Source organism: Oryctolagus cuniculus, chromosome 17 (genome assembly GCF_964237555.1).
Source record: "Oryctolagus cuniculus chromosome 17, mOryCun1.1, whole genome shotgun sequence".
Classification (NCBI taxonomy): Eukaryota; Metazoa; Chordata; class Mammalia; order Lagomorpha; family Leporidae; genus Oryctolagus; species Oryctolagus cuniculus.
In genome coordinates this window covers 20235038-20262617 of record NC_091448.1, presented here as the reverse complement: position 1 = coordinate 20262617, position 27580 = coordinate 20235038, and the positions used below count along the sequence as shown (strand labels likewise).

General features: G+C 51.2%; 1 long non-coding RNA gene across 3 annotated transcripts; it reads right to left on the bottom strand.

The window, feature by feature from the left end:
- Positions 1 to 26561, bottom strand: LOC127484403 (uncharacterized). 3 transcript variants are annotated; one of them, XR_011383464.1, is made up of 4 exons: positions 25810 to 26541; positions 24917 to 24991; positions 13119 to 17793; positions 1 to 11135 (listed from the first exon to the last, which is right to left on the bottom strand). It is a non-coding gene; the product is annotated as an uncharacterized lncRNA (long non-coding RNA). The 3 variants fall into 3 exon arrangements; XR_011383465.1 differs by having other exon boundaries at positions 1 to 13280; positions 13667 to 17793; positions 25810 to 26540; XR_011383463.1 differs by lacking the exon at positions 1 to 11135 and having other exon boundaries at positions 13477 to 17793; positions 19611 to 24991; positions 25810 to 26561.
- Positions 26562 to 27580: the final 1019 nt, after the last annotated feature.

The following is a 27580-nucleotide window of genomic DNA, read 5'->3' as shown; positions in this document are numbered from 1 at the left end:
GCTTACATTCACATCAAAATAACTCATTGGGGCAGGCGTTGCAGTGCTGTGGCTAGCATGAAGTGCCAGTTCACATCCGGGCTGCTCTGCTTCCAAGCCAGCTCCCTACTAACGTGCCTAGGAAGGCAGCAGATGATGGCCCAAGTACATGGGTAACTGCCACCCATATGGAAGACTGGAGTTCTGGGCTCCTGGCTTTGGCCTGGCTCAGCCCTGGCCTTTGCAGCCATTTGGGGAGTGAGCCAACAGATGTACGATCTCTGTCTCTCTCTCTCTCTCTCTCTCTGTAACTGCCTTTCAAATGGAAGGAAGGAAGGGAGGAAGGGAGGAGGAGAGGAAGGAAGGAGGGGAGGGAGGGAGGCAGGAGCGCAAGGAGGGATGGGAGGGAAGAAGGAAGGAAGGTGTGTGGGAAACCTGGATTGCGTTCTCAGCTATGGGCTTTGGCCCAGCCCACTCTTTGCCATTGCTGGCACTTAGGAATTGAACCAGAGAATGGAAGCCCTGTGTAGTTGTTGGAAAACGGAAATAAAAGATAAGTTTATTTTGGTGCAAAAACTGCTTTTGAAATCGACATTTTTTCATAACACATTTTATTTAAAAATTATTTATTTGAAAGGTTGAGTTACAGAGAGAGAGAGAGAGAGAGAGACTTCCACCCTCTGGTTCACTCCTCAAATGGCTGCAGTAGCCAGGGCAAAGCAAGGAGCTAGGAGCGTCATCTGGGTTTCCCATGTGGCACCAGGGGTCCAAGTACCTGGGCCATTCTCTGATGCTTTTTCCAGGCCATCAGGGAGCTGGATCAGAAGTGGGGCAGCCAGTGCCTATATGAGATGCCAGCATTGCAGGCAGTGGCTTAACCCGCTGCATCACAATGCCGACCCCCATAATATGCATTTCCCATGACCTTCCGGAGACCTTTGTGTGGATGGATTTCAGAAACAAGTTTTAGGGGCTGCTGTTGTGGCACAGTGGGTTAAGCCGCCACTTGCATCGCCAGCATCTCATATCAGAGCACTGGTTCAAGTCCCGACTGCTCTGTTTCCAATCCAGCTTCCTGTTATTGCGCCTGGGACAGTGGCAGAGGATGGACCAAGTCTTTGGGTCCCTGCTACCCATATGAGAGAACTGAATAGAACTTCTGGCTCCTGGCTTCAGCCTGGCCCAGCCCTGGCCGCCATTGCAGTCATTTGGGGAGTGAACCAGCAGATTGAAGAACGACCTCTCTATGTGTGTCTCTCCCCTCTCTCTATAACTCTGGCTTTAAAATTAATAAATAAATCTTTAAAAAAGTTTTTACATCAAACTAAACTTATATTTTAATTTCATTTCCATGAACATTTTGAACAGCCTTGTACAATGGCTAGTGTTCACGGCAATAATTTTAGTGTTTTAAGTTATGAAACTTAAGAGAAATTATCTAGTTACCTGGAAAATATTTAAGTCAGTTATCTACATGGAGAAAAGAATTTAATTTATTCAAGAGGCAGAGAGTTAGAGACAGAGAAAGAAGAGAGGTAAAGAGAGAGCTCCCATCTACTAGTTTACTCCTCAGATGCTCACGGTGGCCAGGGCCGGGTGGGCCAGGCCCAAGCCGGGAACAAGAAGCTCCATGCAGTCTCCCATGTAGGGGGCAGGGACGCAGTCACTTGAGCCATCACCTGCTGCCCCCAAGAATTGCATTGGCAGGAGCTGAAGTCTGGAGCTGGGGCTGGGCATCAAACCCAGGTACTCTGTACAGGACTCATATAACTTTAAAAAAAAAAAAGATTTATTTAGTTATTTGAAAGGCAGAGTTAAAGAGAGGAAGAGGCAGAGAGAGAGAGAGAGAGGTCTTCCATCCCCTGGTTCACTCCCCAGGTGGCTGCAATGGCTGGAGCTGTGCCAATCTAGAGCCAGGACTAGGAGCCAGGACCTTCTTCCCAGTTTCCCATGTGAGTGCAGCTGGGACTCGAACCAGCACCCATATGGGATGCCAGCACTGCAGGTGGCAGCTTTACCTGCTATGCCACCGTGCTGGCCCCAGGACTCAGAATTCTTAACAAGGGGCTGGCATTGTAGCCAAGTGGGATCAGCTGACACCTTCAACACCAGCATCCCACATGGGCACCAATTAGAGTGCTGGCTGCTCCACTTCCGATCCAGCTCCCTGCTAAAGCGCCTGGGAAAGCAGCAGAAGATGGCCACATGCTTGGGCCCCTGCACCCACATGCGAGACCTGAATGAAGCTCCTGGCTTCGGTCTAGGCCAGCTCTGGCAGTTGTGGCCATTTGGGGAGTGAACCAGAGGATGGAAGACCTCTCTCTCTGCCTCTGCCTTCTGCCACTCCCTCTCTGTAACTCCACCTTTCAAATACATAAATAAATCTTATAAAAGAAATCTTAACAAGCATCTTAACAGCTAAGCCAAACATGTGCCCTTGGAATCTCTTGGTTTGGTTTTCTGCTGATAAAAGGGGTTAACGATGAAGGGCTGCTGTTTTCCCCGCGCGAGAGAGCAACCTTCCTCGGGACTTCTGGCATCCTGTCCATGGCCCTCCTGGCATTGATTTCACCGTTTAAATTGTAATAATTTCATGGTTCATTCCCACCTCCCTGGGTGGCCTATGCATTTCCTATGAGCTGGGACAGTGTCTTTGATCTGTTTCCCATATCTACTGTAGACCTGCACAATGTAGCTGTTCAACAAATATTTGTTGAACAAATGAAAGAATGATGTCATAGCTTCTCCTCCTCGCCTTTCCTTCAGCAAGACCTTGTCACATAATCAAGGAACAATGTAGCCAGGAAAGATTCACGTATTCACCGCACCAGCCCACCGATCAGGAACACGGTGACTTTAGTCCAGTTTTCAGAAAGGAGGCAGAAAAAGGGGGGAGACACAGGATTTTGGCAATTAGAAATGAGTTATTTTATGTGTGCCATAAGAAAGCTATCCCAAGATGCTTGCACTGAGTCACTTATGGTATCAGGAACCAAATGGCTGGATGTGGCTGAATTTCCGATACTTGATCCTTTGGAAAATTTCCCAGTGGATACATTATACCAGGTGCCATTAGCACCTGACTGGAAACAAACCAGTGACTACATGAATTTTACTTCCTGCAACATCAAATACTAGCCCTGAATCATGGGCTGGATGTGTAGACAGCTGCACAAAGCACATTATCAGTGGAGGGTAAGGCAGTCCCAAGCCGACCTGCAAGGTCAGCTGGGAGAAGGGGCAGTCAGAGAACTGGCATGGCTGGAATGTCACCTGCAGAATAAAACCACGTTGCCAACTGGATGTGCTGGTCTCAGACAACTGTGCAGTTGCAAAGAGAAGGCCAGCAGGAGGTGGTGCAGAGTGAGAGATGCCCAGGGGTTCCTGCAGCTGAGCCAGTAAGGACAGCACAGGCCCATACAGCCCCAAACTCACCCAAAGCCCTGAGAATGACCCTGCTTCCTTCCCTGACCCACCGTCCTCCCTGAAAATTCCTGTTCCCTGTAAGGCCCATCCTCCCGGGATTCCTAAACCCAGAGGAAGCCGTCCTCTGCAGCTTTGCTCTCCTGCCCACCCAGGTTTCCAGTTCTGGAAATGGTTCTACCCTGAGCGCCCATCAGCCTGGACCCCAACCAAGGATGAAAATGAATCCCAGAGAGCACGGACTACAGAGATGCTGCAAAGAACCCCGGGTCCCCGAGGCTCTTGGAAAGGATGCAGGAGAGATGAAGAGAATGGAATCAGGAGGGCCAGACCAAGACACAACAAGACCCAAGAGGGTCTCCCCCACAGCGTGACCCCTGGAAGTCTTTGTGACTGGATCAGGGCTGCGAAGCGAACATCGCTCTGCCCATCTGGCGTGCGGTTACATCCGTGATCTCCCCCACAGTGGCCGTGCTAGGCCTACCGGGTCTGTTCCTTTGGATGCACAGTTGTCCCCAGCTCATTCAGCAGGTCCCTGTCTGCCACCTCTCACCCAGCTGTGTGTACATGCCATCGGTCACTACTTCGATCAGGTGATGTGGCAGCTGCATTTCCACACTTCGATTCACGTTTGTACCTAACTGTGAATAGGCCCCTATAAACACACACATTCCTCTGCTTCCTCTGCTTTACCCCACACCAATTGTTCTTTCTTTCTTTCTCTCTCTCTCTCTCTCTCTTTTTTTTTTTTTTTTGAAAGACAGAGTTACAGAGAGAGGTAGAGACACAGAGAGAGGTCTTCCATCCCCTGGTTCACTCCCCAGTTGGCCACAATGGCCAGAGCTGTGCTGATCCGAAGCCAGGAGCTTCCTCCAGGTCTCTCATGTGGGTGCAGGGGCCCAAGGACTTGGGCCATCTTCTGCTGCTTTCTCAGGCCAAAGCAGAGAGCTGGATTGGAAGTGGAGCAGCCAGGACAAGAACCGACACCCATATGGGATGCCGGTGCTTCAGGCCAGGGCTTTAACCCGCTGCGCCACAGCACCAGCCCACCAATTGTTCTTAACCTTTGCTGATTCATGTGTCTTTTTTTTTTTTTTTTTTTTTTTTGACAGGCAGAGTGGACAGTGAGAGAGAGAGACAGAGAGAAAGGTCCTCCTTTGCCGTTGGTTCACACTCCAATGGCCGCCGCGGCCTGCGCACTGCGGCCGGCGCACCGCGCTGATCCGATGGCAGGAGCCAGGTGCTTCTCCTGGTCTCCCATGGGGTGCAGGGCCCAAGCACTTGGGCTGTCCTCCACTGCACTCCCTGGCCACAGCAGAGAGCTGGCCTGGAAGAGGGGCAACTGGGACAGAATCCGGCGCCCCGACCGGGACTAGAACCCGGTGTGCTGGCGCCACAAGGCGGAGGATTAGCCTAGTAAGCCACGGCGCCGGCCATCATGTGTCTTTTTAAGAATCTGTCATGTACACTTCCTGAAGGGGAAAAAAATACATGTATAGTTTTGCACACAATTCCAAGACAGTCTTTAAAATTGTTTTAAAATTTTATTTATTTGAAAGGCAAACTGACAAAGAGAAAGGAAAAAAGACAAAGAGAGATCTTTGGTTCACTTCCCAAATGGCCACAATATCCAGGGCTGGGTCAGGCCAAAACCAGATGCCAGCAACTCATCCGGGTCTCCCACATGGATGGCAGGGATCCAAGCACTTGGATCCAAGCACTCTGCTGCTTTCCCAGGGGCACGAGCAGAGAGCTGACTCAGAAGTGGAGCAGCTGAGCAGCTGGGACTAGAACCAGCACTCTCATATGGGATGCGGGTGTCGGAGGTGGCTGCTTAACACACTGTGCCACAACACTTGCCCCTTCAAGATATTTGTGACTTACAAAGCCCATCTTTGGAACCCCAGCCTGATGCTAAAACTCCTGATGGTAGGAAATAAGGACACTTTCTAATAGGCAGTCAGGAGAAGAACAGCCTAAACTTAATTCTTCCCCACTTGTTCTCCACATGCATTGAAGTCTGCAAAGGGTTTGGGAACAAACGTTGGCCAACTTAATCCCTGCATCCTGCCAGGTGCTGCAGTCTCCTGTCCACTGGGCTCAGGCAGCAGGCACATCATAGCCAACGGAAGCGGCAGCTCCTCTCTGAGCCTGACACACAGGTTCCTCCTGGTTCCCACCCCCAACCTCTCCCGCCTGCAGATCTAGCCCAGACCTTTTCCCATGAGCATCCAGGCAGCCAGGTGAATCTGGGGTTCACTTTGTCACCTTGAAACATTTGACACAGCAGTTCAGAGGCTGCTTGGGATGCCTGGATCCCATAGCAGAGGGCCTGGTTCCAGTCTTGGCTCAACTTACTGCTAATGTGCACCCTAGGAGGCAGCAGAAAATGGCTCAAGGACTTAGGTCCCTGCCACTCTGTGGGAGACCCAGATTGAATTTGGGCTCCTGGCTTCCACCTGGCCCAGACCTAACTGCTGTGGGCATCTGAAGGAGTGACCAGTAGATAGAAGGTCTCTCTTTCTCTGTATTTCAAATAAAATTATATATATATATATATATATATATATACTTTTAAAAGAAAATGAAGGAGCTGACACAGTGGCATAGCATTAGGTAAAGGTGCCACCTGAAGCATTGGCATCCCATGTGGGCGCCAGTTAGAGTCCCAGCTGCCCCACTTCCAATCCAGCTCTCTGCTATGGCCTGGGAAAGCAGTAGAGGATGGCCCAGTTCCTTAGGCCCCTGCACCTGTTTTGGGAGACCCAGAAGAAGCTCCTGGCTCCTGGTTTCTGGCTTCGGATCGGCCCAGCTCTGGCCATTGTGGCCACTTGGGGGGTGAACCAGTAGATAGAAGATCTCTATCTGCCTCCTTCCTTCTCTGTGTAACTCTTTCAAATAAATAAATAAATCTTTTTTTTTTTTTTTTTTTGACAGGCAGAGTGGACAGTGAGAGAGAGAGACAGAGAGAAAGGTCTTCCTTTTGCCATTGGTTCACCCTCCAATGGCCGTTGCGGCCGGCGCACTGCAGCCTGCGCACTGCGCTGATCCGAAGCCAGGAGCCAGGTGCTTCTCCTGGTCTCCCATGGGATGCAGGGCCCAAGCACTTGGGCCATCCTCCACTGCACTCCCAGGCCACAGCAGAGAGCTGGACTGGAAGAGGAGCAACCGGGAATAAATAAATCTTAAAAAAGAAAGAAAATGAAAACCATGGGTGAAAAGACCTCCACTAGGTCTGCTGGGCATACCTTCTCCGTGTCTCATGCACCGGCTGACGTGGGAAAGCCAGCACCAGCGTCCGGAGGCCTGCTGGAGCATACCTCTGCCGAGTGAGCTCAGCGACAACACCACCTGGCCACCGGCAGGACTGCGCCTCCTGGGTCACTCTGACCTCCTCAGCAGCCACAGCCACCTGTATTTTCAAATGCCGACACCCTACTCCAACCTCTAGGCCTCAACAAAACAAAAACAGCCTTGGTTTTGGCACAAGCCTAAGTGCTCGTCACAGAGACACAGAGTTATCTCTGGCTTTCCCGACTTACACCAAAAATGATTCCTGCATCTACCCTCATATCCCCATCCAAGTTTCACTTTCGCTAGTTTATGTCCCATGGTCAAACGCGGTCCTCAAAGCTTAAATAAAAAAATTCTAGGGGCCGGCACTGTAGCATAGTAGGTTAAAACATCCACCTGCGGTGCCAGCATCCCATATGGGTGCCGGTTTGTGTCCCAGCTGCTCCACTTCTGATCCAGCTCCCTGCTATGGCCTGGGAAAGCAGTAGAGTACAGCTCGAGTGTTTGGGCCCCTGCACCTATGTGGGAGACCTGAAGGAGGCTCCTAATTCCAGATAGGCCCAGCTCTGGCCATTGCAGCCATTTAGGGAGTGAACCAGTGGATAGAGGATCTCTTTCTCTCTCTCTCTCTGACTCTACCTCGCAAATAAATAAAATAAAATATTTTTAAAAAAATTCTAGGATCCAGTATTGTGGTGTAATAGGTTAAGCCACCGCCTGCATTGCCAGCATTGCATGTGGGCACTGATTTGAGCCCTGGCTGCTCTACTTCCATTCCAGCTCCCTGCTAATGTGCCTGGGAAAGCAGCAGGGGATTGCCCAATTTCTTATACCCTTGCACCCACGAGGGAGACCTGAATGAAGCTCCTGGCTCCTGGCTTCAGCCTGGCTCAGCCCCAGCCATTGCAGCTATTTGGGGTGCAGTACACCAGTGTAAGGGATATATCTCTGGCTCTGGCTCTGGCTCTCTGGCTCTGTAGCCCTGCCTTTCAAATAAATAAAATAAATCCTTTTAAAAAGTTCTAGAAAGAAAGCATTCTTGGGGCAGGCTTTGTGGTGCCACAGGCAAAGCCGCCGTTTGGGACACCCACATGCCACGTGGGAGTGCCTGGTTCCACCCCTGGCTCCTCCACATCTGATCCAGCTCCCTGCTAAGGTGCCTGGAAAGGAAGCAGAAGATGGTCCAAGCACTTGGTCCCCTGCCACCCATGTGGGAGACCTCATGGAATTCAGGCTGCTGGCTCAGTCTGGCACAGCTCTGGCTACTGTGGGAATTGGGAGAATGAAACAGCAGATAGAAGATCGATAGATCCATCCATCCATCTTTCTCCCTGTCACTCTGCATTTCAAATAGATGAAAATAAAAAAAAAATAAAATGTTCTTGTTACAAATAAGTTCATTACAGTATTTTATCAAATTGTTCTATTTTGTCATTAGTTACTGTTAATTATTATTTTTTTTTTTTTTTGGTCAGGCAGAGTGGACAGTGAAAGAGAGACAGAGAGAAAGGTCTTCCTTTGCCGTTGGTTCACCCTCCAATGGCTGCTGCGGCTGGCGCGCTGTGGCCGGCACGCCGCACCTATCTGAAGCCAGGAGCCAGGTACTTATCCTGGTCTCCCATGGGGTGCAGGGCCCAAGCACCTGGGCCATCCTCCACTGCACTCCCGGGCCACAGCAGAGAGCTGGCCTGGAAGAGGGGCAACCGGGACAGAATCCGGTGCCCCGACCGGGACTAGAACCTGGTGTGCTGGCGCTGCAAGGCGGAGGATTAGCCTATTGAGCCGCAGCACCAGCAGTTACTGTTATTAATCTCTTACAGTGCCTGATTTATAAATTAAACTTTATTACTGGTATGCTTATGTTAGAAAACATGCACTGGGGCTGGCACTGGGGCTCAGTAGGCTAAACCTCCGCTTGCAACACAAGCATCCCATATGGGCAGTGGTTCAAGTCCTGGCTGCTCCTCTTCTGATCCAGCTCTCTGCTATGGCCTGGGGAAAGCAGTAGAAGATGGCTCAGGTGCTTGGACCCCTGCACCCGCATGGGAAGAAGCTCCTGGCTTTGGATCAGCTCAGCTCTGGCCACTGTGGTCATCTGAGGAGTGAACCAGCAGATGGAAGGCCTCTTTCTCTGTAACTCTACTTCTCAATAATTAAATAAAATATTTAAAGAAAAGGACAAGAAAGCACACAGTATACAGAAGGTTTAGGACTCCCCATGGTTTCAGGCATCCCTGGGGGTCTTGGAGCATATTCCTCATAGCCAAGGGGGAACTACTCTAAGTATTTCTCCCAAGGACCCACCAGGAACACCACCAGGGCCTGTGGACCCCAGGGACAGGGAACAGAGCAGGGACTGCTTCCATTCCAGGTTCTCCCAACCACAGGAAAGTCAGCCAGGGCGGCATCTTCCTTGCCACAAACAGGGCCGCCCACTGGCACAGAGAGCGCACCAGCAAGAAAAACAAATGTCCAGGGCAGGTGTTGCCGCACAGCAGGTCAGGCCGTGATGGGACGCCCACATCTCAGATCCGAGGGCCTGGGGCTCAGCTCCGCCTCCCCTTCCGATCTAGCTCCCTGCTCATGGGCCAACTGGGAAGGCACAGATGAGAGTACAAGTAGCTGGGTCTCTGCCACCTACATGGGAGATTCGAGTTCCTGGCTCCTGGCTGCAGCACGGCCCAGCTGTGACCACAGCAGGCATTTGGGGAGTGAACCAGCTGATGGAAGATCTCTGTCTCCCCCCTCCCTCTGCAACTGTGCCTTTCAAAAAAAAAAAAAAAAAAAAAACACCTTAAAAAAAAAGTCTAAAGGCACCAAAAGATCAAAACTCTTCAGATGCTCTTGACTGTGAATTAGCATGTGACTCTCAAATTCTGTGAATAACCTGCCACCCAATTTTTGTTGCAAGAGCCTCCTCAGCACTATGTTTTCCAGCAACACAGGGTCATTAAAATGTTATCATACCTTGCCTCTCAGATCACTGTTACTGACTAGATTTGTGATCTCGGGCAGGTCACTTCCTCCCTGGGCCATGGTTGTGTCATTTATTCACTCAATAAATACTTATTGAGAAGCCAGTAAGTCCCAGGTACTAGGCTAACTGCTGAGGACAACAGAGATGAGCAAGATACAACCAGCTGAAGAACTTCTCCCTCTGTTGTTGATGTGTTAATGTCAATAGCGCATCACGCATCACGTTACTGAATGATTAGGGCTCTCCTGGAGGTTGGACAAGGTACTAGAGGAAAACTGGGAGGGGTGTGGCTGTGTCTGATCAGGGGGCTTAGGGGTGGGGCCTGTAGAAGAGTCAGCTACATTCTACAAGAACACAGCATCCCTGTGCACACTCTGCTTCAGGGAACAACCCCAGCCACCCACTGCAGATAAGGAGTTTACCGCTGGCACTTTGCTGTTTGGCACCAACGCCTCTTCCAAATTGAAGAGTAGCCAGATTCTCAGTGTCAGACCTTTGCATTACCCAATTCTAACGATCACCCAGGAGTTGGTAAAATTTAATCTCTTCCGATTCAAAGGGCAGAATCACATTACAGGAGGGCACTTCAAAAAGTTCATGGATGGCCGGCACCGCGGCTCACTAGGCTAATCCTCCGCCTGCGGCGCTGGCACCCTGGGTTCTAGTCCCAGTTGGGGTGCCAGTTCTGTCCCAGTTACTCCTCTCCCTGTCCAGCTCTCTGCTGTGGCCCAAGTCCTTGGGCCCTGCACCTGCATGGGAGACCAGGAGGAAGCACCTGGCTCCTGGCTTCGGATCGGAGCAGCGCGGCGGCCATGGCAGCCATTTGGGGGGTGAACCAACAGCAAAAGGAAGACCTTTCTTTCTGTCTCTCTCTCTCACTAACTCTGCTTGTCAAAAAAAAAAAAAAAAGTACATGGATGGGGCTGGCGCTGTGGCAGAGAGGGTGAAGCCACCGCCTGCAGCATGTCTGATCCAGCTCTCTGCCTGTGGCCTGGGAAAGCAGTAGAAGATGGACCAAGTCCTTGGGCCCCTGCACCCGCATGGGAGACCCAAAGGAGCTCCTGGCTCCTGGCTTCAGACTGGCCCAGCTCTGGCCATTTTGGCCTTATGGGGAATGAACCTGCAGATGGAAGACCTCTCTTCTCTCTCTCTCTCTCTCTCTCTGCCTCTCTGTAACTCTGCTTTCCAAATAAATCTTTTTTTAAAAAAGTTCATGGAAATTTGAATTAAATATTTAAGATTTATTTAAGATTTTTTAAAGATTTATTTTATTTATTTGAAAGACAGAGTTACAGAGAGAGGTAGAAACAGAGAGAGGTCTTCCATCCGCTGGTTCACTCCTCAGATGACCGCAACAGTTGGAGCTGCACCAATCTGAAGCCAGGATCCAGGAGCTTCTTCCCCCATGGGCACCCAAGGACTTGGGCCATTTTCCACTGCTTTCCCAGGCCATAGCAGAAAGCTGGATTGGAAGTGGAACAGCCAGGACTCAAACCGGTGCCCATATGGGATGCCGACACTGCAGGCAGCAGCTTTACCTGCTATACCACAGCGCCGGCCCTGGTAAGTCATTTTAATATATAGCTCAGTGCTTAGAGTCTATTCTGACATATAAATACAGGTAAAATTTTAAGTTTCTCCACTCTACTTTCAATTCTTCATCAGATTTGCATATATATATTTTTCAGAAAGATCATAAATTTTATGTTAAGATGTCTCAATGATTATATAATCTGAATGTACTTAATGCCACGGAACTGTACACTTAAAAATGACTAAAATGGGGCCAGTGCTGTGGCTTAGGGGGTAAAGCCGCCGCCTGCAGTGCTGGCATCCCATAAGAATGCCAGTTGGAAACCTGGCTGTTCCACTTGTGATCCAGTTCTCTGCTATGGCCTGGGAAAGCAGCAGAAGATGGCCCAAGTCCTTGGGCCCTGCACCCATCTGGGAGACCTGGAAGAAGCTCCTGGCTCCTGGCTTTGGATTGGCTCAGCTCTAGCTGTTGCAGCCATTTGGGGAGTGAACCAGCAGATGGAAGACCTCTCTCCCTTTGTCTCTCCTTGTCTCTCTCTCTCTAATTCTGTCTCTCAAGTAAATAAATAAACCTTAAAAAAAAAAAAGCTTTCTTTCTTCCACTAAAAAAATTTGGTGGGGTTGTTGCACAGTGGTGAAGCCACCTGTCAGGACATCCACATCCCACACTGGACTGCCTGGCTCAAGCCCCAGTGGCCCCGCTTCTGATCTAGCTTCCTGCTAACGTGCATCCTGGGATGCAATGGTGAGGGTCAAGTAGCTGAGTCCCTGCCACTCATGCGGGAGACACAGATGGAGTCCCTGGCTCCTGGCTTCAGCCTGGTCCAGCCCTGATTGTTTTCAGCATTTGGTAGTGATATAGTATACAGAAAATCTCTGTTGTTCTACCTTTCAAATAAATAAAATTTTTAAAAATATTTATTTATTTGAAAGGCAGAGTTATAGAGAGGCCGAGGCCAAGAGAGGGAGAAAGAGAGAGAGAGAGAGCGAGGTCTTCCGTCTGCTGGTTCACTCCCCGGATGCTGGTACTGCAGGCGGCAGCCTTGCCTGCCACGTCACAGAGCCAGCCCCTCAAATAAATAAATTTTTTTTTTTGACAGGCAGAGTGGACAGTGAGAGAGAGAGACAAAGGTCTTCCTTTGCCGTTGGTTCACCCTCCAATGGCCACCGTGGCCGGCGCGCTGCGGCCAGCGCACCGCGCTGATCCGATGGCAGGAGCCAGGAGCCAGGTGCTTTTCCTGGTCTCCCATGGGGTGCAGGGCCCAAGCACCTGGGCCATCCTCCACTGCACTCCCTGGCCACAGCAGAGAGCTGGCCTGGAAGAGGGGCAACCGGGACAGAATCCGGCGCCCCGACCGGGACTAGAACCTGGTGTGCCGGCGCCACAAGGTGGAGGATTAGCCTAGTAAGCCACGGCGCCGGCAAATAAATAAATTTTTAAAACAAAGCAAATCTGTGCCTTAATGAAGCAAAGGCTACCACAGTCTCAAATCTTGTTTTCCATATTCTCAAATGCTTCCAGACAGGCTCTGGAGGAGGGGCCATGTCACACAGGTGTCAACTCCGATCAAGGAGATAAGATTAGAATCACCGATTCCAACACGCAGGAACATTTTGCTTCAACATGTGATGAGCAGAAAAACATCCATGCCATGTGTTGCTCCTGAGCCATGGAGGAACCACGGCAGAGGGAAGCAGAGACGTGTGCGTGGGCTTCTTTCCAGGGTTCCTTGGTTTATCAGCTTTCTGAGCCCAAGGTGAGTCAGGCAGGGAGCAATGCTTCAACCTGTTTGGTCTTGATCCTTCCAGAAAACTCACTCACTGCTGGCTTCTATTACTAATTTACAAGTGGGGTTGAAGCAAGCAATGGCACTTCTGACTGTTCCCTTGGATCAGTCACAAAGCCACCTACCTTGACAGCCTTCACCAAGGACTGTCGGAGTCCTGCTGAGCCCCAGGGTCGCTCGTCAGAGTCTTAGACTGGAGAGGGATGGAGTCAGAGGTGCAGGCAGGCTGGGATTCCAGGGCTCCAGAACAAACCACGGAAACGCACAGGCAAAAAGCGCTAAAAGGACTTAAAACGCCCAAAAAAAAGTCCTAAAAAAGGTTGTATCTTCAGATTCTCGACTACACAATTGCATAACTGTTCTTAGAACTTTGTGGTGTTAACTGAATGATAGAAAGTGGGAAACTAAAACCACATCAAAAGTTAATTTTTAATAACAATCTCCTAAATAGTTTTCATTAGCTCAATAGGCTAGCCTGGCACAGCTGGGAGGATGTAGTTACAGCATAATAAACATCAACAGAGTTAAAATGGACCAAATATGGCAACATTTAAATTTAAGACTTGAATGCTACAGAAATAAATGAATAATAACTTAATACCTGATACTTAATGAGGTCAATTTAGTAAATACAATAACATTACAGCAGAATGTAAGAAACACAGTATTTTACCGTATTAGAAGGCATCTTCAGTTTGATCATATAAGATGTCCATGGAGGCACAGACGCGCACACGCTGGGAGGGGCAGCAGCGACACACAGCATCATGAATTAACAGAAGTCATGGTTACGTGAAGGAGGAGAGGAAAAGCAAATACAACATTCCCAATACACAGAAAACGCAGACCATGTGTGACAACACTGTCACGCGGATGGACGATGCAGATGGTGCAAATAAACCTTTGCAAAAGAAAAGAACCTTGGTTTCATCACCTGTGATACGAGACGTGGAGACAGACGGCTGGGCTGGGCTGGGCTGGGATGCTGAGCTCTGTGGCTGGCGCCTCTGCACAACCCTCCCAGAGCAAACGGCCTCACTCCCTCCTTTCCTCGGGGTGTCCTGCAGTATCCTCATTTCCAATGTGAACCCTATAGGGAAAAGCTGGGGAGATCTAATTTAAAAAAAAAAGATTTATTTATTTATTCAAAAGTAAGAGTTACAGAGAGTGGGAGGGAGAGAGAGAGAGAGAGAGAGAGAGAGAGATCTTCCATCCACTGATTCACTCCCCAAATAGCTGTAATGCCGGGGCTGGGCCAGGCTGAAGCCAGAAGCCAGGAGCTTCCTTCCCGGTCTCCCATGTGGGTGCAGGGGCCCAAGCATCTGGGCCATCTTCTACTGCTTACTCAGGTGCATTAGCAGGGAGCTGGGTCAGAAGTACAGCAGCCAGTTTCAAGCTGGTGCCCATATGAGATGCTGGCCTTGCAGGCAGAAGCTTTACCTACTATGCAACAGTGCCAGCTCCTACATTTTTTTAAAATAAACTCATACTTTTAAATAAATTTTTATTTATTTTCATTTTAAAAGTAGAGAGAAAAAGATAAAGAGAAGAACTTCCATCTATCAGTTCACTCCTCAAATGTTTGCAACAGTTGGAGCTGGGCAAGGATGAACGAAGGAGCCCTGGAACTCAGTCCAGGTCTCCCACAAGAGTGTCAGAGACTCGAGGACTTGGGCCATCAACACCTGCTGCCTCCCAGGGGACACATCAGCAGGCAGCTGGAATCAGAAATAGAGCAGGGACTTCAACACAGGTACCCTAACACAATGTGGGTGTTCCACGTGGTGTCTTGACCACGGTGCCCATTGCTCACGGCCAGGAGGGCCTAATTAACAAACAATCTCCATGTCTACTCCAGCTGCGGTGTGCAGTGTGCAGTCACTGGGCCTCCAATGTGTTCACACTGTGCTGCTGCACATGGAAGAAGTTTCTGGCTCCTGGCTTCAGCCTGGCCCCGCACCAGTCATTGTAGCCATTTGGGGAGTAAACCTGAGGATGGAAGATATCTCTGTCTCTGTCTTTGTCTCTCTCTGTAACTCTGCCTTTCCAGCAAATAAAATAAATCTTTAAAAACAAACAAACAAATGAGGGGCTGTGGTGCAGCGGGTTAACGCCCTGGCCTGAAGCGCCAGCATCCCATATGGGCACCGGTTCTGGTCCCAGCTGCTCCACTTCCGATCCAGCTCTCTGCTATGGCCTGGGAAAGCAGTAGAACATGGTCCAAGTCCTTGGGCCCCTGCACCGCATGGGAGACCTGGAAGAAGCTCCTGGCTCCTGGCTCCAGATCGGCGTGGCTCCAGCTGTTGTAGCCAATTGGGGAGTGAACCAGCAAATAGAAGACTCTCTCTCTCTCTCTCTCTCTCTGCCACTCTTCTCTCCTCTTCTCTCTGTGTAACTCTTTCAAATAAATAAATAAATCTAAAAGAAAACAAAGAAAACAAAAAACTTTTGAAACAGAACATGCAATTGATCATATGGATAGGAACCAAGGACAGTCACAGAGTACTGAAAATGCCATTATGAAATACATAATTCCAGCAAATGGTATAAAAAAGTTGATGCACAGGGCCTGCGCTGTGGCATAGCAGGTAAAGCTGTCACCTGCAGTACCGATGTTACATATAGGTGCTGGTTAGAGTCTCGGTGGCTCCACTTCTAAGCCAGCTCTCTGCTATGGCCTGGGAAAGCAGCAGAAGATGGCCTAAATCTTTGGGCCCCTGCACCTGCATGGGAGACCTAGAAGAAGCTCCTGGCTCCTGGCTCCTGGCTCCGGATTGGCCCAGCTCCAGCCCATTGCGGCCAATTGGGGAGTAAACCAGTAGTTGGAAGACTCTCTCCCCCTCTGCCTCTGCCTCTCTGTAACTCTCTGCCTTTCAAATAAATAATCTTTTCAAAAAGTGGATGCAGAAAATACATCAATTTAAAGCTTTGAAGCGTGTTCCTATTCTTTCTCCAATGGGTATAAAGATATCAAGACACAATCCTCGGGGCAGGCATTGGGCCTAGTGGAGTCCTGGGTCAATCCCCAGCTCCAGTTTGCTAATCCAGCTTTCTGCTAATGCAGACGCTGGGAGGTGGAAAGGGGAAGGCTCAAGTAACCAGGTTCTTGCCACCCATGCGGGAGCCCTGGGTTGAGTTCCCAATTCTTGCTGGCTTTGGCTTGGTTCAGCCCAAGCCATTTCAGGTATTTGGGGTGTGAATCAACAGACAGAAGCTCTCTCTTTCTTTAAGAAAATGAAAGTACAGAGTGACTGCTTTTGCAGAGGCACTGTGGCATACACAGATTTTCCTGAAAGAGTATTCTCAAAATATACTAAGACAAATTTTTCACTTAAAATCAATTGTGAGGTACATAGGGTACAATTATACTATTCTTGCTACTCTTTACTAAGGTTTTAAATGCCAATAATCAAAATTTGGAAGCTCAATTGAGGATTATCTTGTTAATTTTAAAATGTTTGCTTTTTGTTACCTGCAGTAGAATGCGCAGCTGAATCCTGGAAGAGCCACCGCAGCCTGGTCAGTTGGGTGGCTGTTCAAGGCTCTCCCATGTCAACAGAAGCACACTGTAGGCCAGGGGCCCGCCTCGTGGCACAGCAGGTCAAGCCGCTGCTTATGCCACCTGCTTCCCGTATCAGAGCGCCAGTTCAAGTCCCAGCTCGTCAGCTTCTGATCCCACTCCCTGCTAATGCACCTGGGAAGGCAGAGGAAGATGGCCCCTGCCACCTCTGTGGGAGACTCGGATGGAGTTCCTGGCTCCTGGCTTCAACCTAGCCCAGCCTTAGCTGCTGTGGCCATGTGGGGAGTGAATCAGTAGAGATCTCTCTCTCTTTCTCTGTCCCTGTGCATGTGTGTGTAATTCTGACTTTCAAATAAATACATTTTTAAAAAGTAATAATAAAGTTGAAAGAGCAGATTCAGATTCAGTAAGTCTGGTGGGGCCAAATATAGTGTGTGTGTGTGTGTGTTTTAAAAGATTTATTCATTTGAAAGGCAAAGTGACACAGAATGAGAGAGAGAGAGATCACACATCTGCTGGTTCACTCCCCAAATGCCCACCACAGCCAGGGATGGCACAGGCTGAAGCCAGGAGCCTGGAGCTCCACTCAGGTCTCCCGTGAGGGTGGCAGGGGCCCAAGCACTTGGGTCCTTGGGTCATCGTCTGCTGGTTTACAGTTCAGGAAGCTGGACTGGAAGCAGAGGCATCTGGACTTGAACTGGCATTAAACAGGGGATGTGGGCGTCCCAAGCAGCGGTTTCATGAGTTGCACCACAGCTGGCCCCAAGATGGTACACCTTTAAAGAGCCTCCAGCTCCTGCCGGGAGCGGGGCTGTGAAGCAGCGGTTCTCAACTTCAGGTGCTGCAGAATCACTCCCAGGGCTCCTGAAAGCAGATGATCCCCCCACCTCCCCGCCCCTGGGGTTCCTAATTTAGAAGGGTGGGGTGGAGTACAAAATTCTGCATTTCTAACATAGTCCTCGGTGGTGCTAATGCTGCCCGTAGGGACCCCACTCTGCGAAGCACTGCTATAGAGAGGAAAGTCTATTCTGTGCTGCCACCAACCCGCCCTGTGACTCCCGCAGGAAGGCATGCATTCAGCTGCAGTCCACACAACATACAATTGACAGCAGCTTAAACAAATGGCAGTTCTTCTTGGTTGTTAAGTCCAGAGGTGGGCAGTCCAGGCTGGGGCCTCCTCATAGGAAGTCAGCAGGAGCGTGCAGTCTTTCTGCACCACGACCACGAATGTGTGACTTTGAACTCACGGCCACATGAGGGCTGCAGAACCAAGTTCCAAGCTGAAAGAAGGGAGCCAGGCAAAGGAGTAAGGGGAGCTGCACTTGATCTTTTGAAAAAGTTAGGAGGCCTGTGTGTGGCATAGCAGGTAAAGCCGCTGCCTGCAGTGCCAGCATCCCATATGGGCGCCTGTTCAAGTCTCGACTGCTCCACTTCCCATCCAGCTCTCTGCTATGTCCCAGGAGGGAAAGCAGTAGAAGATGGCCCAAGTCCTTGGGTCCCTGTGCTTGTGTGGGAGACTCAGAAGAAGCTCCTGGCTCCTGGCTTGGGATCAGTGCAGCTCCGGCTGTTGCAGCCAACTGGGGAGTGGACCAGCGGATGGAGGACCCCCCCTCCTTTTGTGTAACTCTTTCAAATAAATAATAAATAAATCTCTCTCTCTCTCTCTTTTTTTTTTTTTTTTTTTTTTTAGACAGAGTGGACAGTGAGAGAGAGAGAGAGAGACAGAGAGAAAGGTCTTCCTTTGCCATTGGTTCACCCTCCAATGGCCCCCGCGGCTGGCGCGCTGCAGCCAGCGCACTGCGCTGATCCGAAGGCAGGAGCCAGGTGCCTCTCCTGGTCTCCCATGGGGTGCAGGACCCAAGCACTTGGGCCATCCTCCACTGCACTCCCGGGCCACAGCAGAGAGCTGGCCTGGAAGAGGGGCAACCGGGACAGAATCCAGCGCTCCGACCAGGACTAGAACCCGGTGTGCCGGCGCCGCAAGGTGGAGGATTAGCCTAGTGAGCCACGGCGCCGGCCAATAATAAATAAATCTTTAAAAAAATAGCTAGTCTAGGAGTCTCAGTCCATGACTTCTGCTTCCATCTCACTGAGCATGACTGTAGCTATCAGAGACCTACCACTGGCAGGTGATGAGGGAGCAGGGACTGGACCTGCCACGGTGACCTCAGACATAGGCGCGAGACCTTCATATTAAGACCACGGGAGCTCCCAACAGTAAGCGCACGTCTCAGTTCTTGGAACCCCTGTCTTATGCACAGAACATACAAGAAGCACTACTGGAGGTCGGGGCAGGACTCCTGTACACTACAGGACACTCGGCATTTCTGATCTCTAGGTACCAAATGCCAGTTCCCCTCATTGTAAAACCCCTTGACCATTTCCTGATCTGCCACCTGTGCCTCAGTTTGATGACTTCCCAAATTTCCATCAGTGCCAACTGGGTAAAAGGTAAGTAGCCTTTAGCAATCTGTTTACTCCATCGCCCCTACTAGTCTGATAAAACCCACAAGGCTTCTGCAGGTTTGCAAATGCCTCCTGGTGGGGGTGGAGTGTGGGAGGGGACTTTACTCCTGGGTTGGAAACCACTGTGATGCCCTCTGGCCTCTGTAATAAAGGCCACAGAGGAGGCGCCTGGTGCCTGCTCTTCTGCCGTGGTGGGTGAGCATTCTTTATCTCCTTGCTGCTACTGACAGCGTCACTATTCCACCTCGTTGAGAAAACCTCCCTCCACGGATGCACATCCAGTGCAGCTCCATCACTCCACTCCTTGTCCCAACGGTCTACCTACTTCCAAGTCACTGCTCCTCCTTCACACCACGCCTCCCCTCATCCAAGCCCGGCTCTGCCTTGACCTTCTCACATCCAGCATCCTCTCCTTGACCTCGGCCACTGGCCATTCCACAGACAACTCCTCAATCTTAAACCTGACTGGCTCATTCGTATCTATTGATTTATTTGAAAGTCAGAGAGACACACAGAGAGTCTTCCTCTGAATCCTCGGGTTCACTCCTCAAGTGGCCACAACGGGGCTGAGGCAGGCTGACATCCACTGCTTTTCTCAGGCCATTAGCAGGGAACACGACCTGGCGCCCACCTGGGGTGCGATGCTTTGCCCACTACGCCACAACACCAGCAGCCCCAACTGGCTCATTCTGGCACCACCACTTCCCGCGCCTCCAGCTCCTGGGTCTCTGTCCCACTCCTCCCAGGCAGTCAGCCCTAACCAGCCTCACACTCTTCCCTGTGGACATCCTGATGGATGTCCCTGATCTTTCCCCATCCTCCCGGCCCTGGACCTAGCTGACTTTCTGCCCTCCTCCTGCTCCTAGGCTGGGGTCACTGAGTGCTGGGCAAGCCAGTACTCCTCCAGGTGGGTCGTCACCATGACAACCAAGCCGCCTATAACTGCCCCCACCCACCCCAGGGCTGGGGCTGGGGATCCTCTGGGCTGTCCACGGCCGCCCTCCTTTCTCCCCCTCCCCTCTCATCCCCACTCTCAGTAGATAACTTCACTCCTACTTGACTGGTGAAAATAGAAGCCATCAGGCAGAAGCCCCCTCAACTTCCTGCCCCCTACTCCCACCCCCCTGAGACACTTATTTTTATCCACACTCATCCTTTCCTCCCTTTGATTGTAGGGAAAGTTTCCTTCCTGTCGTTAATCCCTCCACCTGAGCCCTGCATCCCAGTAGCTGCAGCCTCCTCAGGGACCTTGGCTCCCAAAATCTCCTCTCTGCCTCTTCAGTATCTGAACATGGAAGCCCCTCCTATCTTTTTTATTTATTTATTTTTATTTGAAAGGCAGAGTCACAGAGAGGCGAAGAGTGAGAGTGAGAGAGAGAGGTCTTCCATCCCCTGGTTCACTCCTCAGTTGGCTGCAACAGCTGGACCTGCACCAATCCAAAGCCAGGAGCCAGGAGCTTCTTCCGGGTCTCCCATACGGGTGCAGGGGCCCAAGGACTTGGGGCATCATCTACTGTTTCCCAGGCCATAGCAGAGAGCTGGGTCAGGCATGGAGCAGCCGGGACTCGAACCGGAGTCCACATGGGATGCCAGTTCTGCAGGCAGAGGCTTTACCTGCTACACCACAGCGCCGGCCCCAACCTCTCCTATCTTCAACAAAGCCAAGTTCCCCAGATGCTTAGATCCCATCTCCACTGTACAAATCTCCCTTTTTCTCACCGCCTTTAGAGCAGGGTTCTTAACCTTTTCAAAACATGGATGTTTCTTTCTGCTTAGTGGACAATGTTATTTGAATGAATAAAATATATGTAGAATTACCACAGAAACCAGTTATACTGAAATACAGTTGTAATAGCATTTTTAAATTTTCTTATTTGAAAGGCAGAGGATAGAGAGGGAGAGATAGCTCTCATTCACTGCTGTGCCAGGCTGAGGCCAGGAGCTGGTAACTCAACCCAGGTCTCCCATGTAAGTGGCAGGAACTTAATTATTTGAGCCATCACCACTGCCTCCCAGGGTCTACACTGCCAGGAAGCTGGAGTCAGGAGCCAGATGCAGGGGTGAGATGATGTCCAGGCATCTTAACCGCCAGGCTAAATGCCTGCCATGTTATAATATCTTCAGCCATTGCTTGGGATACTCACAGCCCATACTGGAGTGCTGGTTGCAGTCCCAGCTACTTTGCTTCTGGTCTAGCTTCCTGCTAATACATTCTGGGAGAGAGCAGATGATAGCACAAGTGCTTGGGCTCTTGTAACACACATGGGAGACCCCGATGGAGTTCCTGGCGCCTGGCTTTGGCCTGGTCCAGCCCTCACTGTTGCAGCCACTTGGGAGAATGAACCAAAGTTGGAAAATCTCATGCTCTCTGTCTCTGTCTTTCTGCCTTTCAAGCAGTTGAAAATAAATAAAAACATACATTAAAAATAAAATTTTATGAGCAACTTTGACATAATATATGTGATTGATTTATTTGAAAGAGTGACATAGAGGGAGAGACAGAGACAGAGACAGAGAGAGTCAGATAACTTCCATCTGCTTGCCCACTTATCAAATAACTGCAACAGCCAGGACTGGGCCAGGCCAAAGCCAGGATCCTGGAACTCTACCCAGACCTTCACGTGGGTGCCACAGACCCACGCACTTGAGTCATAACCTGCTACTTCCAGGCATCTCAGCAGGAAGCTGGATCAGAAGCAAAGTAGCCAGGACTCCCACATGGGATGCAGGTGTCCCAAGCAGTGTGACTCAACCCACTGTGCCACGATGCCCAGTCTTTTTTCTTTGATTTTTGTGTGTCCTTTTTATTTTCTAAAAGATTCACTTATTTATTTCCTTGACAGGCAAAGTGACAGAGAGTGGAAGAAATAGAGAGAAAGAGACCTTTCATCCACTGATTCACTCCCCAGGATGGTCCAGGCCAAGGCCAGGTGCCCAGAACTCCAGCCAGGTCTCCATGTGGGTGGTAGCAGTCCAACACTTGAGCCATCTTCTGCTGCCTTCCCGGGTGCATTGGCGGGCAGCTGCATTGGAAGCAGAGCAGACAGGACTGAAACTGGGGCTCTGGGATGGGATGTGGGCATCACAAGTAGCAGCTTAACCCCCTGTGCCACGAGGCCAGCCTGTGTGTCCTGTATTAACCCATTCAATAGCAAGATCTTTGCGTTACTCCTGGGCTTGTCTCTAGGGTGTTTCTGGAAGGGACCGGCATCTGAGTGATGAACTAAGGATGGCAGGTGACCCTCCCCAGTGAGGGTGAGCATCAGTCAATTGTTTTGGGCCTTGAATGGAAAATAGGACAGAGTCAGGGAAAACTCAGATTCTCTGCTTGAGCTCAGACACCATCTTCTCCGCCCCTGGGCTCGGGCTTGCAGACAGCCCAGCACTCATTCCATGGGAGCCTGATTCTCAGGACTGAAACAGCCACCCGCTTTCTAGGTTCTCCCACTTGTAGCCAGCAGATCATGGAGCTTGGAAGCCTCTACAATCGTGTGAGTCAGTTCCTACAGATCTCCCGTCACACACGGACACGCGTCCTCCACCTCCGTTTATCTACATCCATCTACTGTTGTTCCTATTTCTCTGGAGAACCCTAAAAACACCATTTCCAGGTGCCATACCCCAGTATGACACCAGCAGCTGAGAAGAGCGTGTGTCTCCCTGTGGGGAGCAACTGGGAGCAACTCGGACTAGACTAAGTTACTGGAATTAAGACTTATTCTATGCATCTGCTCTCCCACAATATGGCGCTGGGAGAGGAGGAAACAGCTTCTACACAGCTGCCTCCAGTTCAACCAATAAACTGTAGGACCTGCTCCTGATTGGAGGAGAGCAGCGTACTTGGCGTGTGGGTAGCAGAGTTGGGATTGGTGGAAGAAGACTATAAAGGAGGAGAGAGACGGCATGCACCAGGAACATCTAAGAGGAACATCTAAGGGGAACACCTGTGCAGCCCCCGAGAGAGCCGGCCGGCGGTGTGCCGCTCCCCCGCGGAAGTGGGGAAAGTGGCAGGGGGAACCGCCCTTCCACGGAGGTGGAAGGGACAGTAGCCAACCCGGGAAGAACCAGCAGCAAACCCGGGGAGGGCCGAGCAGACAAAAGAACAGCGCAGGGTCCTGTGTCGTTCCTCCACGAAGACGGGGAGTGACATAATGGTGCCGTGACTTGGATATGAAGCCTAGGCAGGGTTTAGTGTCGTTCCTCCATGAAGAGGGGGAGCGACATCTCCCCATGTCTCTTTATTTTTAACCAGTGAGGGGACCTTCCCCAGAAGTCTTCCCTCACATCTCCCTGGCCTGAGCTACACCATATGGCCCTGTCTAAACTAGTCCCTGGTAAGGAAATTGTGACAACCAAGACTGTCTCGGATTAATTAATACCACGGGATCACTGGAAGGAAACATAGAATGCAGAACAAAACCAGGGTTCTGCCTGCCACCGAGGGTGAGGGATCCAACCCTACTGATTCACTCTGGCTTTCCTTTGGTTTTTTTTTTTTTTTTTTTTTTTTTTTTTGGCTTCATTTTTCTTTTCCATACAGTTTTCCCTTCTGCCCCTTAAATGTACATTCTACCAGGTTGCCCCAGTCTATGTTCAATCATCTTAAACTCTGAAGATTCTCCATCTGTATCTCTCACATCTGCACCCCCTTCTCCCGGAAGGCCCTTCATTCCCCAGCTGGATTAACGCAATCTTGCCTCCTCTTTTGTTCTCTGGCTCTTCTCACCGGAGTCACTGACGCCTAAGAAATGCAGATCTGATCCTGGCCTCCTCTGCTCAGGATCCTTCAGGGCCTTCTTTTTCCACAGGGCACACCCAGGTGTGGCCCCTGCCAACTTCTTCAGTTCACTACTTAAAAATTTCCATGTTCACCCTAAACTCAACACACCACAGCTGGTCTGCAGACATGCTGCTTCTTGCTCCACCAATTCTTCCAACTCCCTCCCTCCCTCTCTCTCTTCCCACAGAGACTCAAAAGTGCTTTTGGGGGGCCAGCGTTGCAGCACAGCTTGTTGAGCCTCCGTCTAGGATGCCAGCATCGCATATGAGCTCCAGTTTGAGACCTGGCTGCCCCACTTCCGATCCAGCTCCCTGCTAATGTGCCTGGGAAAGCAGTGGAGGATGGCCTGGGTGCTTGGGCTCCTACACCCATGTGGCCATTTGGGGATTAAACCAGTGGTTGGAAGACCTTTCTCTCTGTCTGTAACTCTACCTCTTAAATAAAAAATAAATAAAATCTAAAAAAAAAAAAAAAGTCAACCTGGTGTAACATAAGTACATAATAAAAGAACAAAAGAATAAGCAAATGCTCCACAAACAGGATTGCTTTCAGGGTGATTCCCCCCTCCCCCGCCACTTGGGAAAACCATATAGAAAAACAACACAACAAAAACAACCAAAAAACCACAACAAACCACAAGCCTTGGGGCCGGCATTGTGGCATAGCAGGCAAAGCTGCCATCTAAGACCCCAGCATCCTATATGGATGCCAGTTTAAGAACTGGCTGTTCCACTTGCAATGCAGCTCCCATGTTAATGTGCCTGGGAAAGCAGTGTGGGCCCCTGCACCCATGTGGGAGACCTGGAGGAAGCTCCCAGCTCCTGACCTTGGCTTGGACTACACTGGCCTTTGCAGCCATTTGGGAAGTGAGCCAGTAGATGAAAGACATCTCTCTCTTTCTGTAACTCTGCCTTTCAAATAAATAATCTTAAAAAAAGACACAAGCCCTTTTGTCCATTTCATAATCAAAATATGAATTTAGCACAACTCCCTTTGTATAAGCGTTGTTTTAACTTCTCCTTTCCTTCATTTTGAATGTTAGTCCCTGGGCTCATAGGATCGCAGGTGGATAGCCATGATGTGCACACAGCCCTTCCTCGCAGTCACGGAGACAGCCTCAGTTCTCTACCTCACTCCTCTCCCCCTCCACAAGTTACCTGTGCTCCTCCTGCAGGGCAGGTGTCCAGGAAGAGTCCAGAAAAGACAACGCATCCAAAAACGTTCCGTTCAACCTAGGACGATCCATGGAGGCGGTGTCAGTAACGAGCTAGTTGTTAGCTGCATTTTCAGCAGAGGCGGACCAGGCCTCCCCGGAACATCACCACCAGCACCTTATCACAACCTGGATCGCAGCACGTGGAGGCACGCAGACTGGCCAGGACTGCACGGTCCACCCCGAGCAAGCGGCCTTGAGACCCTGGATCTTAGGTCCGTGGGAAGAATCGTGAACCTGGGCCTCGTGCTCAGCTTCAACAGAGCTCAGATCTGACACTGATCTACAGGGCCATGATACTTGGCTTTTTATAAAATGTATGTAAAGAATCCACTTCCTTTCTTTTTTTTTTTTTTTTTTTTTTTTTTTTCACAGGCAGAGTGGACAGTGAGAGAGAGACAGAGAGAAAGGTCTTCCTTTGCCGTTGGTTCACCCTCCAATGGCCGCCGCAGCCGGCACGCTGCGGCCGGCGCACCGCGCTGATCCGATGGCAGGAGCCAGGAGCCAGGTGCTTTTCCTGGTCTCCCATGGGGTGCAGGGCCCAAGCACTTGGGCCATCCTCCACTGCACTCCCTGGCCACAGCAGAGGGCTGGCCTGGAAGAGGGGCAACCGGGACAGAATCCGGCGCCCCGACCGGGACTAGAACCCGGTGTGCCGGCGCCGCTAGGCGGAGGATTAGCCTAGTGAGCCGCGGCGCCGGCCAGGAACACCTTTCTCTCTGTCTCTGTCTACTCTGCCTGTCAAAAAAAAAAAAAAAAAAAAAAAAAAAAAAAAAAAAAAAATCCACCTACCGCTTCTACCCTACCTAAACTCTGCCATGCACAGCAGCTGCCCACCTGTGCTTCTGTTCGCCTGCATCTCGGAAAGATAAGGGCGGCTAACACGTGCTGAATCGTGAGTGGCCGTCGGGCTCCGTGCAGAGTGCTGGTGACCCCTCTCCTATAAGCCGCAGGGATCGCTCGGTCCCCAGCAGAAATGGAAAGCGTGCTAAGGGGGAAGACTTAAGGCCAGCCCCGCCGAAGGCCCCGACGCCTCAGGTTCGAAGCGTTGGTGTCCCGTCCCCAGCTCATCAGACAGGGCTTCTGAGAGGAGAATGGACACACCGCAGCTTCTCCAAGGCCGACAAGCGCACGCCTTCCAACCCGCAGGCCTGGAAACGGATTTGAAGAGTGCTCCCACTTCTGGGAGAGAAGATGCAGGGGCAAGGCACGGTTGGGAGTCGCGAGCCGCGGCGAAGCGTCACCCGCTAGGGTCACACACACACACACCGGCCGCGGCTCGCGGCTCGCGGCTCGCAGGAGCCCGGCGCCCCCGCCCCCGCCCGGCCGAGGCAAGCGGACGCCGCTCGCTCGCGGGCAGCCCCGGCGCGGAGCACGTCCTGGCGGCAGCGCCCGCCCCGCCCTCGACCCTCAGAGGGAGCGGCCGGACCCGCCCCGGCCCGGCGAGAAGGCCGGGTCCCCGTGCGGACGCCGGAGCCGGACGACGGCTGGGGGGACGGAAACGGCCCGAGGCCGGCGGGGGCGGGCGCGGGGCGAGCTCCAGAGCCTTCCAGAGCCGCCCGGAGCATCTGGGCGGCGGGGCCTGGAAGGCGGCCGAGTTCTCTTTAAAAAAAAAAAAAAAAGAGCGAGAAAAAAAGAAAACAAAAGCCGGAGCCGGCGTCCGAGCGGGAGTCTCGGCGGCGCTCTGGCCTGCTCCTCCCGGGCTCCCAGGGCCGGCCCCCCTCGGAGCGCGGCCTGGAACGTTCCGGGGGGGGGGCGGGCGGCGCTGCGCCGGCTGCTCCGTAATTGTTCCGAGACGGCTCCGAGCATGCATATGGAAGAAATAAAGTAGCTCCCTATCTCAAATAAATTCCAGATGCCCCGGAGACCTACCGGGAACACGCGAAAACTGTTGTGCAAGCAGGGAAGATACTGCGAGTAGGGGCCGGGGTGGGGTGGGGTGGGGGCTTCCTTAAGTTCTCGAAACAAAGGGAAAGTCCGCAGTAAAACTGACAGCGTCCCTGTGGCAAGACACACTTCTCGATGTGAAGACGAGGCCCAGGTGATATCTGCAAGCTGTCCAAGGGTGGATGTGCGGAACTGACTGCAAATGTCTAAGATAAACGGGCAAGGGCTACCCACGGGCAGGTCCCAGAGGAGGCATCCCCAAAAGGAAAGCGAGTGGCCCTCGCCCGGCATCGCGACTGGGCATTCCACCCTCCAGATCCCCTTCAGCCTCTGTGGAACTGACAAAACCAGTACCTGGCAGCCCAAGAGCAGGTGCGCCTGTGGGAAACAACTCGGGCTGGGAAGAGTGCAGCCGGTCAGGAATAAGCCCCAAGCTGTGCAAGCCTCCACAGAGACTTGGCGCTTCCTGTTCGTAGGCAGGCAGCTCCTGTGCCCCTGTGGTGGGGGGTTATTGAGAACAATCTTTAAAAAACATCAAAACTGTGCATTGTATGGAGTACTATGTGACATCTCCAAACGCGTACATGGTGTGATGTTCAAACCACAGAAAACATATCTGTCTCTGCAAACATTTATCAGCTCTTGAGGGTTCTAGCTTTTTAAGAAAGCAAACAATACTTTACTGTCATCCATAGTCACCCCACAGGCCAATTCAACACCA